The 14,332-nt window shown below is 51.8% G+C and overlaps 1 protein-coding gene across 4 annotated transcripts in view; it reads right to left on the bottom strand.

Moving 5' to 3' along the window:
- Positions 1-7,729, bottom strand: part of ALPL (alkaline phosphatase, biomineralization associated) — an 86,704-nt gene extending 78,975 nt beyond the window's left edge. For all 4 annotated transcript variants that reach the window (XM_073316617.2, XM_073316618.2, XM_073316619.2 and 1 more), the window contains exon 1: positions 7,644-7,729. The gene's annotated coding sequence lies outside the window, so the exon portion shown is untranslated. The remainder of the gene's footprint in view (positions 1-7,643) is intronic.
- Positions 7,730-14,332: the final 6,603 nt, after the last annotated feature.

Raw genomic sequence — 14,332 nt, 5'->3', positions numbered from 1 at the left:
CAGGGCAATTTGTCTTTCCCCTATTTGGGGGCTGTGGTGGCTCCTGACGCAGGCCATGGAAACTTGTACTCTTGTTGCAGTGGCCTTTAGGCTTGCAAAGCACTATGGGGAAGTGCTTCTTTGGCCAACCCCAGCCCCATCCACAACTTCCACTCTGTCCCCTCCCTTCCAGGGCAATTTATGCCCTGCCTCTGCTCTTACCCTGTGCCAGAGGGGGATGGAAACATGGAAGAGTTGTGATACAGAAGGCACTGGGCTAGCCAAGCCAGCTCTGTGCAGGCTGTATGGATATGGACATGCACATATCACTGGTGATATGTGCAGGACTGCAGGGCACTGGGGCAGAGCAGTCTCAAATACCACCCAAGTGTCTCTCAGCAGGGCTGCTCTGCAATTCAGCTCCGCTCCTCCCTCTGCCATGACAATGGTCCTCGACTCCTGTTCCATCACTCTCACCCCAGTCACTGTCCCCAAAGCTCAGGAAGAGTTACTGAGAAAACCCCCATGTGCTTGGGTCAACTCAGCATGCAGGCAAACCCCACCCCTTCACAGGCAGGAAGCCATTGCAGCCAAGTGTCATGCCAGTTCATCCTTCCCTATTCAGAGGAACACACAGCCAAGCTGGGCCGGGCCCTGCTCAGAGGCCAGGGTTTGGGGGAGTTCCAGCATTTCCTACCATTACACTGGGTCAGCGCAACAACTTGGCAGAGATTGCCCCAGAGGCTGCTTGCTAATGCTGAAGGGTTTCCTGTTGCTTTAGCAATCACAGGGTGCATCGCTGCAGATTCACCTGCAAAACCCTCCCTCAGCCCATTCTCCCCCACAGACCCATTTTGTCCAGTCACCCAGCAAGTATGCTCCACTGAGCCATCTCCACAGCTGCTGCCTCTCTAGAGCAAGAAGTACCCTAGTCCGTGCTGCTCAGTCGCTCCTGGCTGGGGTCAGCACCGGGGGCAGGCAGGGAGAAGTGGATTAACAGTGGAGGCCAAATGCTCCCTCCCCTGAGCACACACAGCCCAGGCAGTGGTGATTAGAGACCCTAGGAAATGTGGGCATCCCTAGGAGCTGAACGGACACCAATATGCATCCCTGGACTTGCCCCAGAGTGACTACCCCAGCACAAAGAACAGGAGGACTTGCAGCAGCTTAGAGACTAAAATTTATTTGAGCATAAGCTTTCATGAGCTACAGTTAACTTTGGCTTGAATAGAGACGGGGAGTAGATGGGTCATTACACAAAGTAAAACTATTTCCCCATGTTTATTCCCCCCTCCCCCACTGCTCCGCAGACGTTCTTGTCAACTGCTGGAAATGGCCCACCTTGATCATCACTACGAAAGGTCTCACACCCCCACCCACCCCCCTCACTGGTAATGCTCACCTTACCTGATCACTCGTTACAGGGTGTACGGTAACACCCATTGATTCGTGTTCTGTGTATATAAAATCGCCCCACTGTATTTTCCACTCAGTGCCTCCGATGAAGTGAGCTGTAGCTCACGAAAGCTCATGCTCCAATAAATGGGTTCGTCTCTAAGGTGCCACAAGTACTCCTTTTCTTGTGGCTACAGACTAACACGGCTGTACCCCAGCACAGGGAGCAGTGAGGATGCAGATCCTAAGCACTGTTCTGAAGGGAAACAAAACAAAACACACCCACCCACCCCCAAGAGCAAGTGCAACACTCAACTGCAGAAACATTCCTCCTTGTGTCTAACCACCCCAGCTGGCGGGCTTGGGCACCATGCACTGCACTCGCTGCGTTTGCTAATGCTTGAGCAGTGTTCTAGTCAAGAGACTGCTCCAGGAGCCCTCCTGCCCACGTCCCTGCTATAATGTCACTAGCTACTAAAGGAGACCCCAGAGCAGATGCCCGGGAACATACAGCACTGCACTAACATGCTGTTTCCATACCTGACTCTGGTAGTGCTTGGCAGTCAGGCTATCAGGGCTGGAAGGGACCTCAGGAGGTTCCAGTCCCACCCCTGCTCAAAGCAGGACCAAGCCCCAGCTAAATCATCCCAGCCAGGGCTTTGTCAAGCCTGACCTTAAAAACTTCTAAGGAAGGAGATTCCACCACCTCCCTAGGCAACGCATTCCAGTGTTTCACCACCCTCCTAGTGGGAAAGTTTTTCCTAATATCCGATGAGACATTTTATTTTTTCCTACAAAACTCAGGGGCAGTCTGTCCTGTTCTTGCCTCAGCAGCAGGGCAGCTTTCCTCCCTTCCCCTCCTGCCTCACAGACTGGGGGTGCAGACCCTGGAAGTGTGGAGCCAGCACCAAACCAAAGGCTCCTAGTGCTCAGCCCAAGGAGCAGTGCTTCCGTGCCCTGCCCCTCTGACTGCCAGCTAAGTGACCGATTCACTAAGACCATGGCTACTCTACAGGGTACTTTGGTATAACGTGCAACATTCAGGATGTGAGTAATCCACCCCCCCTTGGCGACATAAGTTACACGAATCTAGCTGCCAGTGTAGACAGCACTATTGCAGCAGGAAAGCGTCTCCTGCCAGCAGAGCTGCTGCCTCTTGCAGAGGCAGGAGTTCAGCAGACAGGCAAGCTCTCTCCTGCGAGAGAGAGCATCTCCACCACAAACACTACAGCAGCACAGCTCCAAGGAAATCTGAAACATGTCTGGCAGGAGAATGCTATTTATTTCCTTTTGAGCAACTCCGATGATGCAGGCTTTAGTGCCCTGAAAGATCCTGTGTTTGCCATTCAGTTTAAAGCAGTGTGCATCCAAAGCACCCTCCTGGTTTAGAGAGCTGGATCCTAACTACACTGCTTGGTTTCTTTAACCATGTGCTTGTTAACACAGCTCTTCCTGAAGCTGACATGTTCCAAAGGCATGAGCACATCATGCCAGTGGTGTTTGGGGATGCCCTGGGCAGTAAGAAGTTGGCACCTTCCTAGCAGGGTTTCTGCTTTTTGCTGATTGCTAGAGAAACATTAAGTTATACAGGCAAAAAGAAAAGGAGGACTTGTGGCACCTTAGAGACTAGCCAATTTATTTGAGCACAAGCTTTCGTGGGCTACAGCTCACTTCATCGGATCCAGTGAGCTCATGAAAGCTTGTGCTCAAATAAATGAGTTAGTCTCTAAGGTGCCACAAGTCCTCCTTTTCTTTTTGCGGATACAGACTAACACGACTGTTACAATAATCCTGTATGAATTGTTTCAGAGTAACTGCTCCAGCCCTCATGGGGGATGTAGGAAGGACAGAAACAAACCAACCAGTCTCTTCGTAAAGAGATACAATTGTATTTCCTTCCCTCCATAATGAGACCGCTGGATTGTTGCTTCTCTTTGCACATTTGTACTAGTGCTTTTCATCCCAGAGGTTCCCACAGGGAGGATACGTTACAGCTCTATGGTTGGCTCGAAGTAGATCACTTCGCCCAGCACTGACATACAGCCACCTCTGGTCCAGAGCATGGTAACTGTTCTATGCAGCAACACTGTGCAGCAATTTAGGAATCAGCTGAATACCTCCATTTCCAGTGGCAGCTGCACAGGGAATTTTGGGAGGCAAACTAACACCTCTTGAAGTCCCAGTGTCCTCCAGATCAGGGTACCCTCTGGATCACTTGTTGCTGCACAAAACCCTCCCCCCACCCTACCCTTGCATCATCCTCATCCATGGATAAACATGAGGCCCAGTCTGGCTGAAGGGAGCAGAATGAGACCCCTCCAGACAGGGGCACCCCCACCCCACAATGGGGATCTGCATGTTGCTCCAGCACCTTCTCATCCTGGCTAATAAGGTCCCATGGCTCATGTGGCAGCTGTCAGCTCAGGGACCCTGGAAGAACCCTTATCTCCAGATGGTCTGGGAGCCCCTGAATGGCAAGCCATGGGTGCTCTATCACCAGGAAGCAAGGAAGACATGGCATATAGGGTTTCTCCTCCTGGCTGGTTTCCAAGAGAAATTAACATTATGCTAAAAGCCCACCACACCTGGAGAGTTTTCACATATAACTAAGGTGATTCAGCAAAGCTGGGGTGCAGATGGGAGGTTAGGACTGGAGCTGGAGGGCTGCAACTCAGGAACTAAGAGCATTGGCAGAGCTGGGGAGGTGTGGGGGAAGCCAGTTGGGGCTGAGGTGCCCTGGCAAAGCTGGGCAGACTGGAACCCACCCAGCACTGGAATGGAGAAGCTATTGCTGACTGATCCTGCAGCAGCAGCTATAGCCCACACTAGACAGTCTGAGCACAGAGCTGCAGAACAGGGCAGAGATCCCCTGGACCCACTTGGGATCAGCCTGTGTGACCCGGTGCTGAGAGGCATTGCAGCCTCCTGGTCTCCAGGTGGCTTTAACTTGCACTTGGAATGGCTGAGGAGAAGAGTTTCAGAAACAAATTTTGGGGTCAGGTCATTTTTAGAAACAAGCTCCTCCCACCTCAGCTCTTAAAATTTAATTTGATTCCATTCATTGAATGTTTTAAAATGCATAGGTCCCGGCAGCGTCTGGTGCCTCATGCAGATTCAATGCAGCCTCACGTTAAATTAACTGCCCACAAAGGCCAGTGCAGAGAGGCCCCCCAGGTGCCTCCCGCCCACACACACACAGAGCCCCAGTCCAGATGATATAACCCAGCCATCACCAGGAAAACACGTGAAAGAGGATGCATGGTGCACTGCCCTCCGAAGATCAGCAAGCTGGGTGGCTGGTGGGAACAGTTAGAGATGGGCTGTTCTGCTGAGCAATGCTGGTCAGAAGTCAGTCCCTTGAACTCAATGGACTCCCAGCAGGGCAAGATCAGAATCAGACCTCCTACCTCCACAGCCTGACAGCACAAGCACCTTTCCAGGTAAAGGGGTGCAGAAAGGGAGGTGACCTGCACTTCCCTGGTTGGCTGCAGGGAATGACACCGCTGACATTAACAACTTGTACTGGAAGTTCTTCAGTGCAGGCACCTTATCACAGAATATCAGGGTTGGAAGGGACCTCAGGAGGTCAGCTAGTCCAACCCCCTGCTCAAAGCAGGGCCCATCCCCAATTAAATCATCCCAGCCAGGGCTTTGTCAAGCTGGGCCTTAAAAACATCTAAGGAAGGAGATTCTACCACCTCCCTAGGTAACGCATTCCAGTGCTTCACCACAATCCTAGTGAAATAGTTTTTCCTAATATCCAACCTAAATCTCCCCCACTGCAATTTGAGACCATTGCTTCTTGTTCTGTCATCTGCCACCACTGAGAACAGTCTAGATCCATCCTCTTGGGAACCCCCTTTCAGGTAGTTGAAAGCAGCTATCAAATCCCCCCTCACTCTTCTCTTCTGCAGACTAAACCTTCTCTTCCTACATGTTCATATAGGGCCTACCATAGTACCACAACACAATCAATACGAGAACACACTGTAGCCCACGAAACTGGGAAACCCGTGTAATGCAAGGGAACAAACCTTGTCTCAAGGGCCAGATTTTGAGCTCACTGCCACTGGTGAGAATCAAGGATAACGCCACAGAGTTGCACTGGGGTGAGCAAGGTAAGAATCCAGCACGCATGGAGCAGATTTCCTCAAAGTGCTCAGGCTCCCGTTTAGGCACCCAAAGAAGTGCCAGGTTTCCCAGAGCCAGCAGCTCCCTTTGGGGGAGACAGTCAGATTTCCCAGAGCTCAGCATGCACTTGACGAGTTCCTTAGAAAATTGCACTCTTTTCTAAAGAGCTTTCAAACCCATGTGACCCATGACAAACGTGTGTCCCCATCACACATGCAGCTCATGGTACTGACCAGCCAGCACAGAAACCTGCCAAAAGACAGCCCGTAAGAGCCAGCCACGAGTGGTAGGAGTGCGAGAGCTGGTTTACGGCTATATCTGCTGCGAGCAGGGCTGGCTGCTGTAGGAGACCCCTGGATTATTCAGGAGGCTTTAGCTCGGAGGGGAGGGTTAGTCCCTTGGCATCCTGAGCCCCATGCCTGCCTTACGATCACGGATAGCTCAGTGGTTTGAGCATTGGCCTGCTAAACCCAGGGTTGTGAGTTCAATCCTTGAGGGAGCCATTTGGGATCTGGGGCAAAAATTGGGGATTGGCCCTGCTTTGAGCAGGGGGTTGGACTAGATGACCTCCTGAGGTCTCTTCCAACCCTGATATTCTTTGACTGTCTGGGAGGGCTCTGGCTGGGAATCTCAATAGGGGAATTGCCTACAAGTCATCTGCAGAGCAAGGAAGGGGAACCTCTCGCACAAAGTGACCTCATCCCAGCTGCCTAGGAGGACGTAGATTCCCCCACCCCATACACCCACAGCTCCCCCACACTGCATGGTGCTGGACCTGGGACCACTCTGAGCCGCATGGGCCAAGACCCTGAAATGGGAACCTGGCCCCAAAGAGCAAAGCCCAGGATCCTAAGGGCAGTACTAACCAATGGGCAGGAAGTGCCCCTGCTCTCCTTAGTGCCTCATTTCCCCAGTCCATGTTTTGCTGTGCCCAGAGCCCTGACAGACCTGGCCATAGTGGGGTTCCCAGAGATCTCCCCTACTTGGGCCTTATCCACACAGCCCTCCAGCTGGACTGAAACTTTTCTAGCCAGCATCTGACAATAACAGTCCCTGCATCTCCCAGGGCCAACCCCCCCCCCCCCCACCCCATCAGTCTCTGTGGGGACTGGGTCACCAACCTGCCTCCCACCCTAGAGAGAGAGCTCTAAGGGGCACCAGTTACCGGTGGGAGGCTGGCACAGTGCCTTAGTACTGGCAAGCACCACCAGTCCCCAGCCTTGGTCGTTCCCTTCTGCATCCTGGCATACTCCCCCAAGGGTGGTTTCCTTGCAGCATCTGCCCCAATTCTGCAGGGGCTATTTTGCCAACTTTTAAATCTTGTCATGATTTAATGACAGGCCTGGCATTTCTGGGAGCCCACTTCAAGCCTGAGGACCACCCGGCTCCTTGCAAACCCACTGGCTGGCATGTGAACCCATCTGACACACATTCCAGCAACTCTGAGCCAGAACCTCCCCTGGGAGAAGAATTAACTGCAAATCACACACCCTGCCAACAGCCCAACTTCACTGCCAACCTTTCCTCCACGCAAAGGGGGGCTGCCCAGCGCCCTGGGATGAGACTGACAGCACCAAAGCGGTGTCCACACAGGCTGGGAATCGCCCACGAGAACTTCCACCAAACTCCCTAGCTCTCCCGAGGGGCAGCACTGGGAGAGGGCTTCCGGGAGCAGCCTGGCACCGCTCACAGCCACAAGCCTCCGGCGCCTCTCTGCCCCCAGAGCGGGTCTGTAGCAACCCGCTCCTCGTTGCGGGATTCCCCAGCACGGCAGCCGCCAGAGGAGGGAGGGAAGGGGCGATCCCCACGCCCGGCTGATGCGGCCCCACTGCTCGCTCCCGGACTCGGGCTTCCCCCGGGCAGCCCCGACCCCGCGCTGCCGGGGCTCCCCCGCTGCCCCCGTCCCGGCGAGGCGGGATAAAGCCCAGAGGGAGAGGAAGGGCGCACAGAAGCCCGAGGCCAGATTCAAGCCCCCGACGGGCCGATCCCCTGGCAAACTCGGGGTCCGCTCCCCGCAGAAGTCCCGTCGAAGTTCCGCTGGGGGCCCCGCGGAGCGAACAGCCCAGGGGCTGGGCTCGGCTGCGACCCAGACGCCGCCCAGCCCCGCGGCCGGAGCCGCTGCCCGGGCCGGGCCTTACCTGCAGGGTTCACACGGCGGCGCTGCAGAACCTCCAGCCTCGCTCCGGAGCGCCCGCCCGACCGGCCCAGCTGCGCTGGAGCGGGGCGTCCCGGCGGCTCTTTAAAGCCCGGGAGACAATCGCCGGCTCGGCTCCGCCCCCGGCCCGGCCCATCCAGGGACCGGCGCACGCGACTGCCCCCTGCTGGGCCGGGCTGGGCGCGCTGCACGGGGCGGACACGCGGCGTCCGCACCTGGCCCTTGACTCTGCCCTGTTCCCGCAACAGGTCCCGCGGGGGGTTCCCCAGCCGCTCCCCGAATTTCCCCGACGCCCCAGCCCAGGTAGCAGCGTTGCCAAAGGCAATTTGAACTGAAATGGAAGCATTATAAAAGCATACACATCTTGTGATCAAACCTTGTACCTGAGCAAGCAGAATGGGGTTGAAAAGTCTGAACAAAGACCCGTTTCTTCACACGGCTGTTGTTGGTGACATTCGCACATTGGTTTCGGCTACATTGGCCTGCTTAATCATTTCCAATTATGACTTGTAAGCCAGGTCTGACGGAGCTCTTCCCTGACAGCTGCTGATGAGCCGGGGTGGGGGGAAGGCTTCAGGGCCAGACTGTATTGATATGTACTCACCTACTCTGCCGAGGTATCCAGCAGACGGAGCCCTGCTGCCCAAGGGATCCATTTTGGCTGGTGCTGGGTTAGGAATCACTTTGAATGTGGGGGTCATGAACTGTTGTTCTCCTTATGGCCTGAGTAGAGGGCAGCAGACCTGTGCTGAGCCTGCCTGAATGATGGGGTCTCCCTCAGGGCTTAATTGGTGCCAGGGCTTGCCAGGGCTCAGCCCTGGCACCTCCAGGCTCGGCCGTTCAGAGCCTGGGGACCTCTGGGCTTGCCACATCACTTATGAAAGTAACAAATTTGCTTGAGCCCCGGCACCTCTTTCCTTACAGAGTAAGCCCTGGTCACCCTCACCTGAACTGCACTCGCTAAGCAGGAGGGTTGGGTGCCAGATCCTAGTGAGGGGGCAGGGGGCGAACAGGTGTTTTGCTTGGTGGGGTGGGCTCTGCCTAAGAGTCACAGGCACTGTCTGACCTGGATTGGGCTCCACAGAGAGTCTTCTGGTTGGTTAAGTGACCACTAGAGCTGAATTCGCTGACAATCAGGTCTAAGTGCTCAGACCGGCTGTAGGGGACAGTGTTTCTGTGGAAGCGACGGCCCTGCCTGCCCTAGCAGCGAGGTTCCCCCACCGAGAGCTGAAATCGCTGAGAGCTGGGTGGAACCCCAAGAGACCGACTCGCAGAGGTCACAGCGGCAGGTGGCAGCAGAAGGTGACGGCGCAGGGCCACTGGGGACGGAGCGGTGGAGTGAACGGCGGCACAATGAACAACAGCGGCCAGAGCTGTTTTAGTGACTTCACTCCAGAATGCTAGATTTGTGGCTAGGAAACTGACATAAATATTCATTTCCTAGCAGGCCAAGATTTTTAAAATGCATTATTTGCCAAGGCATTATCTCACATCATCGCTATCTTGAGAGGTCATTATCTTGGGGAAACAATGAGGAGTCTGGTAGCACCTTAAAGACTAACAGATTTATTTGGGCATAAGCTTTTGTGAGTAAAAAACCAACTTCTTCAGATGCATGCAGTGAAAATTACAGATGCAGGCATAAATATACTGACACATGAAGAGAAGGGAGTTACCTGACAAGTGGAGAACCAGTGTTGACAGGGCCAATTCAATCAGGGTGGATGTGGTCCACTCCCAGTAATTGATGGGGAGGTGTCAATACCAAGAAACGGAAAGTTGCTTTTGCAGTGAGCCTATTCAAGCCCAAATTAATGATGTTAAATTTGCAAATGAATTGTAGCTGTGCAGTTTCTCTTTGAAGTCTGTTTTTGAAGATTTTTTGTTGAAGTATGGCTACTTTTAAATCTGTTATAGAATGTCCAGGGAGACTGAAGTGTTCTCCGACTGGCTTTTGTATGTTACCATTCCTGATGTCTGATTTGTGTCCATTTATTCTTTTACGTAGAGACTGTCCAGTTTAGCCAATGTTCGTGGCCAAGGGGCATTGCTGGCACATGATGGCATATATCACATTAGTAGACGTGCAGGTGAACGAGTCCCTGATGGTGTGGCTCATGTGGTTGGATCCTCTGATGGTGTCACTAGAGTAGATATGGGGACAGAGTAGGCAACAGGCTTTGTTGCAAGGATAGGTTCCTGGGTTAGTGTTTCTGTGGTGTGGTGTGCAGTTCCTGGTGAGTATTTGCTTCAGGTTGGGGGGCTGTCTGTAAGCGAGGACTGGCCAGTCTCCCAAGGTCTGTGAGAGTGAGGGATCATTTTCCAGGATAGGTTGTAGACTGTTGATGATGTGCTGGAGAGGTTTTAGCTGGGGGCTGTACGTGATGGCCAGTGTTCTGTTATTTTCCTTGTTAGGCCTGTCCTGTAGTAAGTGACTTCTGGGTACCTGTCTCTGTCAATGTTTCCTCACATCCCCAGGTGAGTATTGTAGTTTTAAGAATGCTTGATATCTTGGGGAGTTTCTGTACTAAACTTTTTTATTATTATAATTAATTTTTTATGTAAGAATGGCCATATTGGGTCAGACCAAAGGTCCATCCAGCCCAGTATCCTGTCTTCTGACAGTGGCTAATGCCAGGTGCTTCAGAGGGAATAAATAGAACAGGGAATCATTGAGTGATCCATCCCCTGTCGTCCCAGAGGCTGGGGACACTCAGAGCATGGTGTTGCATCCCTGCCCATCCCAGCTAATAGCCATTGATGGACCTAACCTCCATGAACTTGTCTTGTTCTTTTTTGAACCCTGTCATAGTCTTGGCCTTCACAACATCCCTGGCAAAAAGTTCCACAGGTGACTGTGCGTTGTGTAAAAAAGGACTCCCTTTTGTTTGCTTTAAACCTGCTGCCTGGTTCTTGTGTTAAGTGAAGGGATAAATAACACTTCCTTATTAATTTTCTCCACACCAGTCAAGATTTTATAGGCCTCTATCATATGCCCCCCTTAGTCATCTCTTTTCCAAGCTGAAAAGTCCCAGTCTCTTAATCTCTCCTCCCATGGAATCTGTTCCAGACCCCTCATCATTTTTGTTGCCTTTCTCTGTACCTTTTCCAATTCCAGTATATCTTTTTTGAGTTGGGGTGACCAGAATTGCATGGCGCACGCAGTATTCAAAATGTGGGCATATCATAGATTTGTGTGGTAAAAGTGGAGGAGCTGGGTTTGCCAGACCAATCAGCCAAGCCAATACTGATAACCTACATGAAAAGGCTGCAAAATGCCACGCCTCTGGACTGCATGGACATGCAGAATTCCTTATAAGCCAGTCACTGTCAAAGCCAATTTTAGAAGTACTTAATAAGGCTGTTAAGAATGCTGGATACATAACTCTGTTTATGTGACCCAATATGGCTGTTGCATTACACTTTCTATTTAAGCAAGAGATACCACACACAGCAAACTGGAGGCCAATTCTAAGTGCATTGTCACTTGTTAATCATAGAATATCAGGGTTGGAAGGAACCTCAGGAGGTCATCTAGTCCAAGCGCCTACTCAAAGCAGGACCACTCCCCAATTTTTGCCCCAGATCCCAAATGGCCCCCTCAAGGATTGAACTCATAACCCTGGGTTCCCTGAGCTATCCCTCCCCACCAATCTTGCAGTTGAACACTGGTTCTGAACAACACTGGCAAATGCTTGCTATATTTCTGCAAAAAACTCAGCTGATTGTCTAGACGCATGCGGTGCAACAGTGAAAGACTCAGCAGTTTAAAAAGTGAAGAACTCTCTCATCATATTCAAAATATGCGCACACATGGCTGATGAAGCACCAGTGCAAACAGGCATCAAGTGTTAAGTCAGTGTGTTTGCTATCTTGCTGTCCATGGTAGGCCAATAGATGCATTCTAGATGTTCAGGTAAGAGAAGACACATCAGCTGCATCTGTGACATCTTAGAAGAGTTAAATGCTTGTAAATTGAACCCCAGACAGATGGCTGCTTGTGCATTTGATGGAGCTGCAAACTTCTCTGGAAGACATAGTGGACTACAAGCTTTGCTCAGAGAAAAGTGTAACCCTAATCTCTCCTATACACACTGCAGAGGCCATCTACTCCAGCTAATGCTAGTATGAGCTGCAGACTCTTCAAAAAACATTAAAAGCCATACATTTAATGGCTTTTTATATTCTTTTTTTTTTTTCAGCAAGAGTCCAAAAGGACTGAACAGCCTGGAAACAAATAGAAGATACACTGGGGCTGAAGTTCAAATTAGTCCAACCTGGGAAAACCCACTGGCTTTCTCATGAGCTATCCTTGGCTGTTATCTTAAAATTACTGCAACTGTTATTACCGTCTTTGGAAAGTATCTACCGAGATGGGACAGATCTAAGTAGTGAGGCTGGTGGACTACTTTTGCTCCTAAGTTCAGAGAAGACTATCACCATTATCTCTCTTGTAAGTCTTCTGTTGAAACCACTGGAGTCACTAAACAATGCCATCCAGGCATCTGCTACAACAGTAGTAGATCTTTGTCCAGCAATAGAAGCTACTCTTGCATCAATCAGAGAGAGATCCATTGAAAATGGACTGGAAGGAACAAAGACTTCAGTCCAGAAGTTGACTAATGAAGGTCCTTATATTGATTTCTTAAGTGAAGAGGACAAGAAGTGTTTGTTAGCCAGCTGAAAAAGTACACAGACTTGATTCTTATACATCTACAACAACGATTTCTGGATTCTACTCAACCTCTACGTAGCTTTTACAGATCCCTGTCTGATAAAACACCGACAGCTGAGTGGAGTGAGGCCTACCAGCAATGGGGCTGCCATGTGCTCAGGCCAGAGTAGAGAATTTTGAACACAGAGTAGAAAATCATAGGACAAACAAATGAAAATGTAACTTCAACTTCTTCTTTATCGTCACGAGTGGTTCGACCCAATCTTTGTGCTCTGTTTCCTCGGATGAAAGAAGCAGGAATTCATCTCTTGCTACTCCCAGTCACAACAGCTACAGGTGATCATTGTTTTTCCTCATTGAATAGAATTTTGTATTCTGTAAGAAGTCACCTTTTGCCTGAATACGAGCATATCATGAAGGACTGGAAGTACCGGACACACAAGAAGACACCAAAGAGTTGTGCAAAATTACAAGAAGAAACCAAGAAGGATGTAGATGTCGTGCTTCATAGTAGGCTTGAGTAGCCAACTTTAATTTCTGTGATGATTTTAAAACATGAGCTACATCTAATAAAATAGTCTTGAAACATTTTTCAGCTTTTATTATAGTGCCATTCAGCCCCCCTTCACCCTCACGGTCTCAACTCTCGTTGGCCCTCACACACACACACACACACACACCCGCGTATATTCGAACACCCCACCCCCCATTTCAATTCCTGGGGAAAATGCTGGGTCCCGTTGTCCCCCACCTGCACCTTTCAGAGGGACAGCGTGGGGATGGCTGGGGGAGGAGCCCCACCCTCCAGCCCACTGACATGAATGCAGCACTTGGGGAGGAGCAGCTGGGACCAGATGGGGAAACACAGATGCTGCTCTGCTCCCATCCATTCTTTCCTGGATTCTTCCCCCCTCATTATTTAGCACTGATGGACATCTGCCCAGAGGACTTATCCTTGCCTCTTAGGTGGCTCTGTATTTCTCCAGCGCAAACACCCCCCACACCCTCACCCACGCTGCCCAGTATCCTGACACTGCTGCAGCCTGAATCACCATGTGGAGGTTGCATGTAGCAGGTGTCCCTCAGCCCAGCTCTGATGCCAATTATCTTTACCACTGTTTAATGCTGATATTCCAGTGCACAAGCAGGGAGTGAGGGCCAGATCCTGCCATGGGGTGAAGTGCTGTCCCTGTGCTGCTCCAGCCAAAAGCCAGCTGGTGAGAGCCACCCGTCAGGGCTGTGGCAGTGGCCTGAGGAGACAGTCCCTGTCCCAGGGGGCTTAGAACCTACCAGATCACTTTTGTTCACATTTCCATTTACACAATGGTAGCGTTCCCAGAGGCCCCAAATCAGATTAGGGGCCCCATTGTGCTAAGTACTGTACACAGGCATGAAAAAGGCAGTCTCTGGCCCAAAGAGACTGAAATAGACAAGGTGGGGCAGAGAGAGAAGAGGCACCAAGAGAAGTGACTTGCCCAAGGTCACCGAGCAGTTCAGTAGCAGAGCTAAAGCTAGAACCCCAGTCACCTGAGCCCTATCCCATTGCACTAGATCAGCGGCAGGCAAACCTTTGGACCTGAGGGCCACATCGGGTTTCCAAAATTGTATGGAGGGCCGGTTAGGGAAGGCTGTGCCCCACGCCCCATATCTGACCTCCTCCCTGCTTCTCGCCTCCTGACGGCCCCCCGGGACTCCTGCCCAATCCAACCCCCCTGTTCCCTGATGGTGCCCCGGGACCCATGCCCCATCCACCCCTCTCCCTGCCCAGCTGTCTGTCCCCTGATTGCCCCCGGACGCCCCACCACCCCATCCAACCCCTCCTCTCATTCCTGACTGCTCTCCCCAGGACCCCTACCCCATCCAACCACCTCTTCTCCCTGACCGCCCCCTGAACCCCCACTCCTGACTGCCCCCGCTGCCCCATCCAAACCCTCCTCTCCTTCTTGACTGCCCCCCTGGGACCCCTGCGCCCATTCAACCCCCCTGTTCCCTGCCCT

The sequence above is a fragment of the Lepidochelys kempii genome, chromosome 18, assembly GCF_965140285.1.
Source record: "Lepidochelys kempii isolate rLepKem1 chromosome 18, rLepKem1.hap1, whole genome shotgun sequence".
NCBI lineage: Eukaryota > Metazoa > Chordata > Testudines > Cheloniidae > Lepidochelys > Lepidochelys kempii.
The sequence above is the reverse complement of the archived record's forward strand: the minus strand, read 5'-3'. Positions and strand labels throughout refer to the sequence as shown.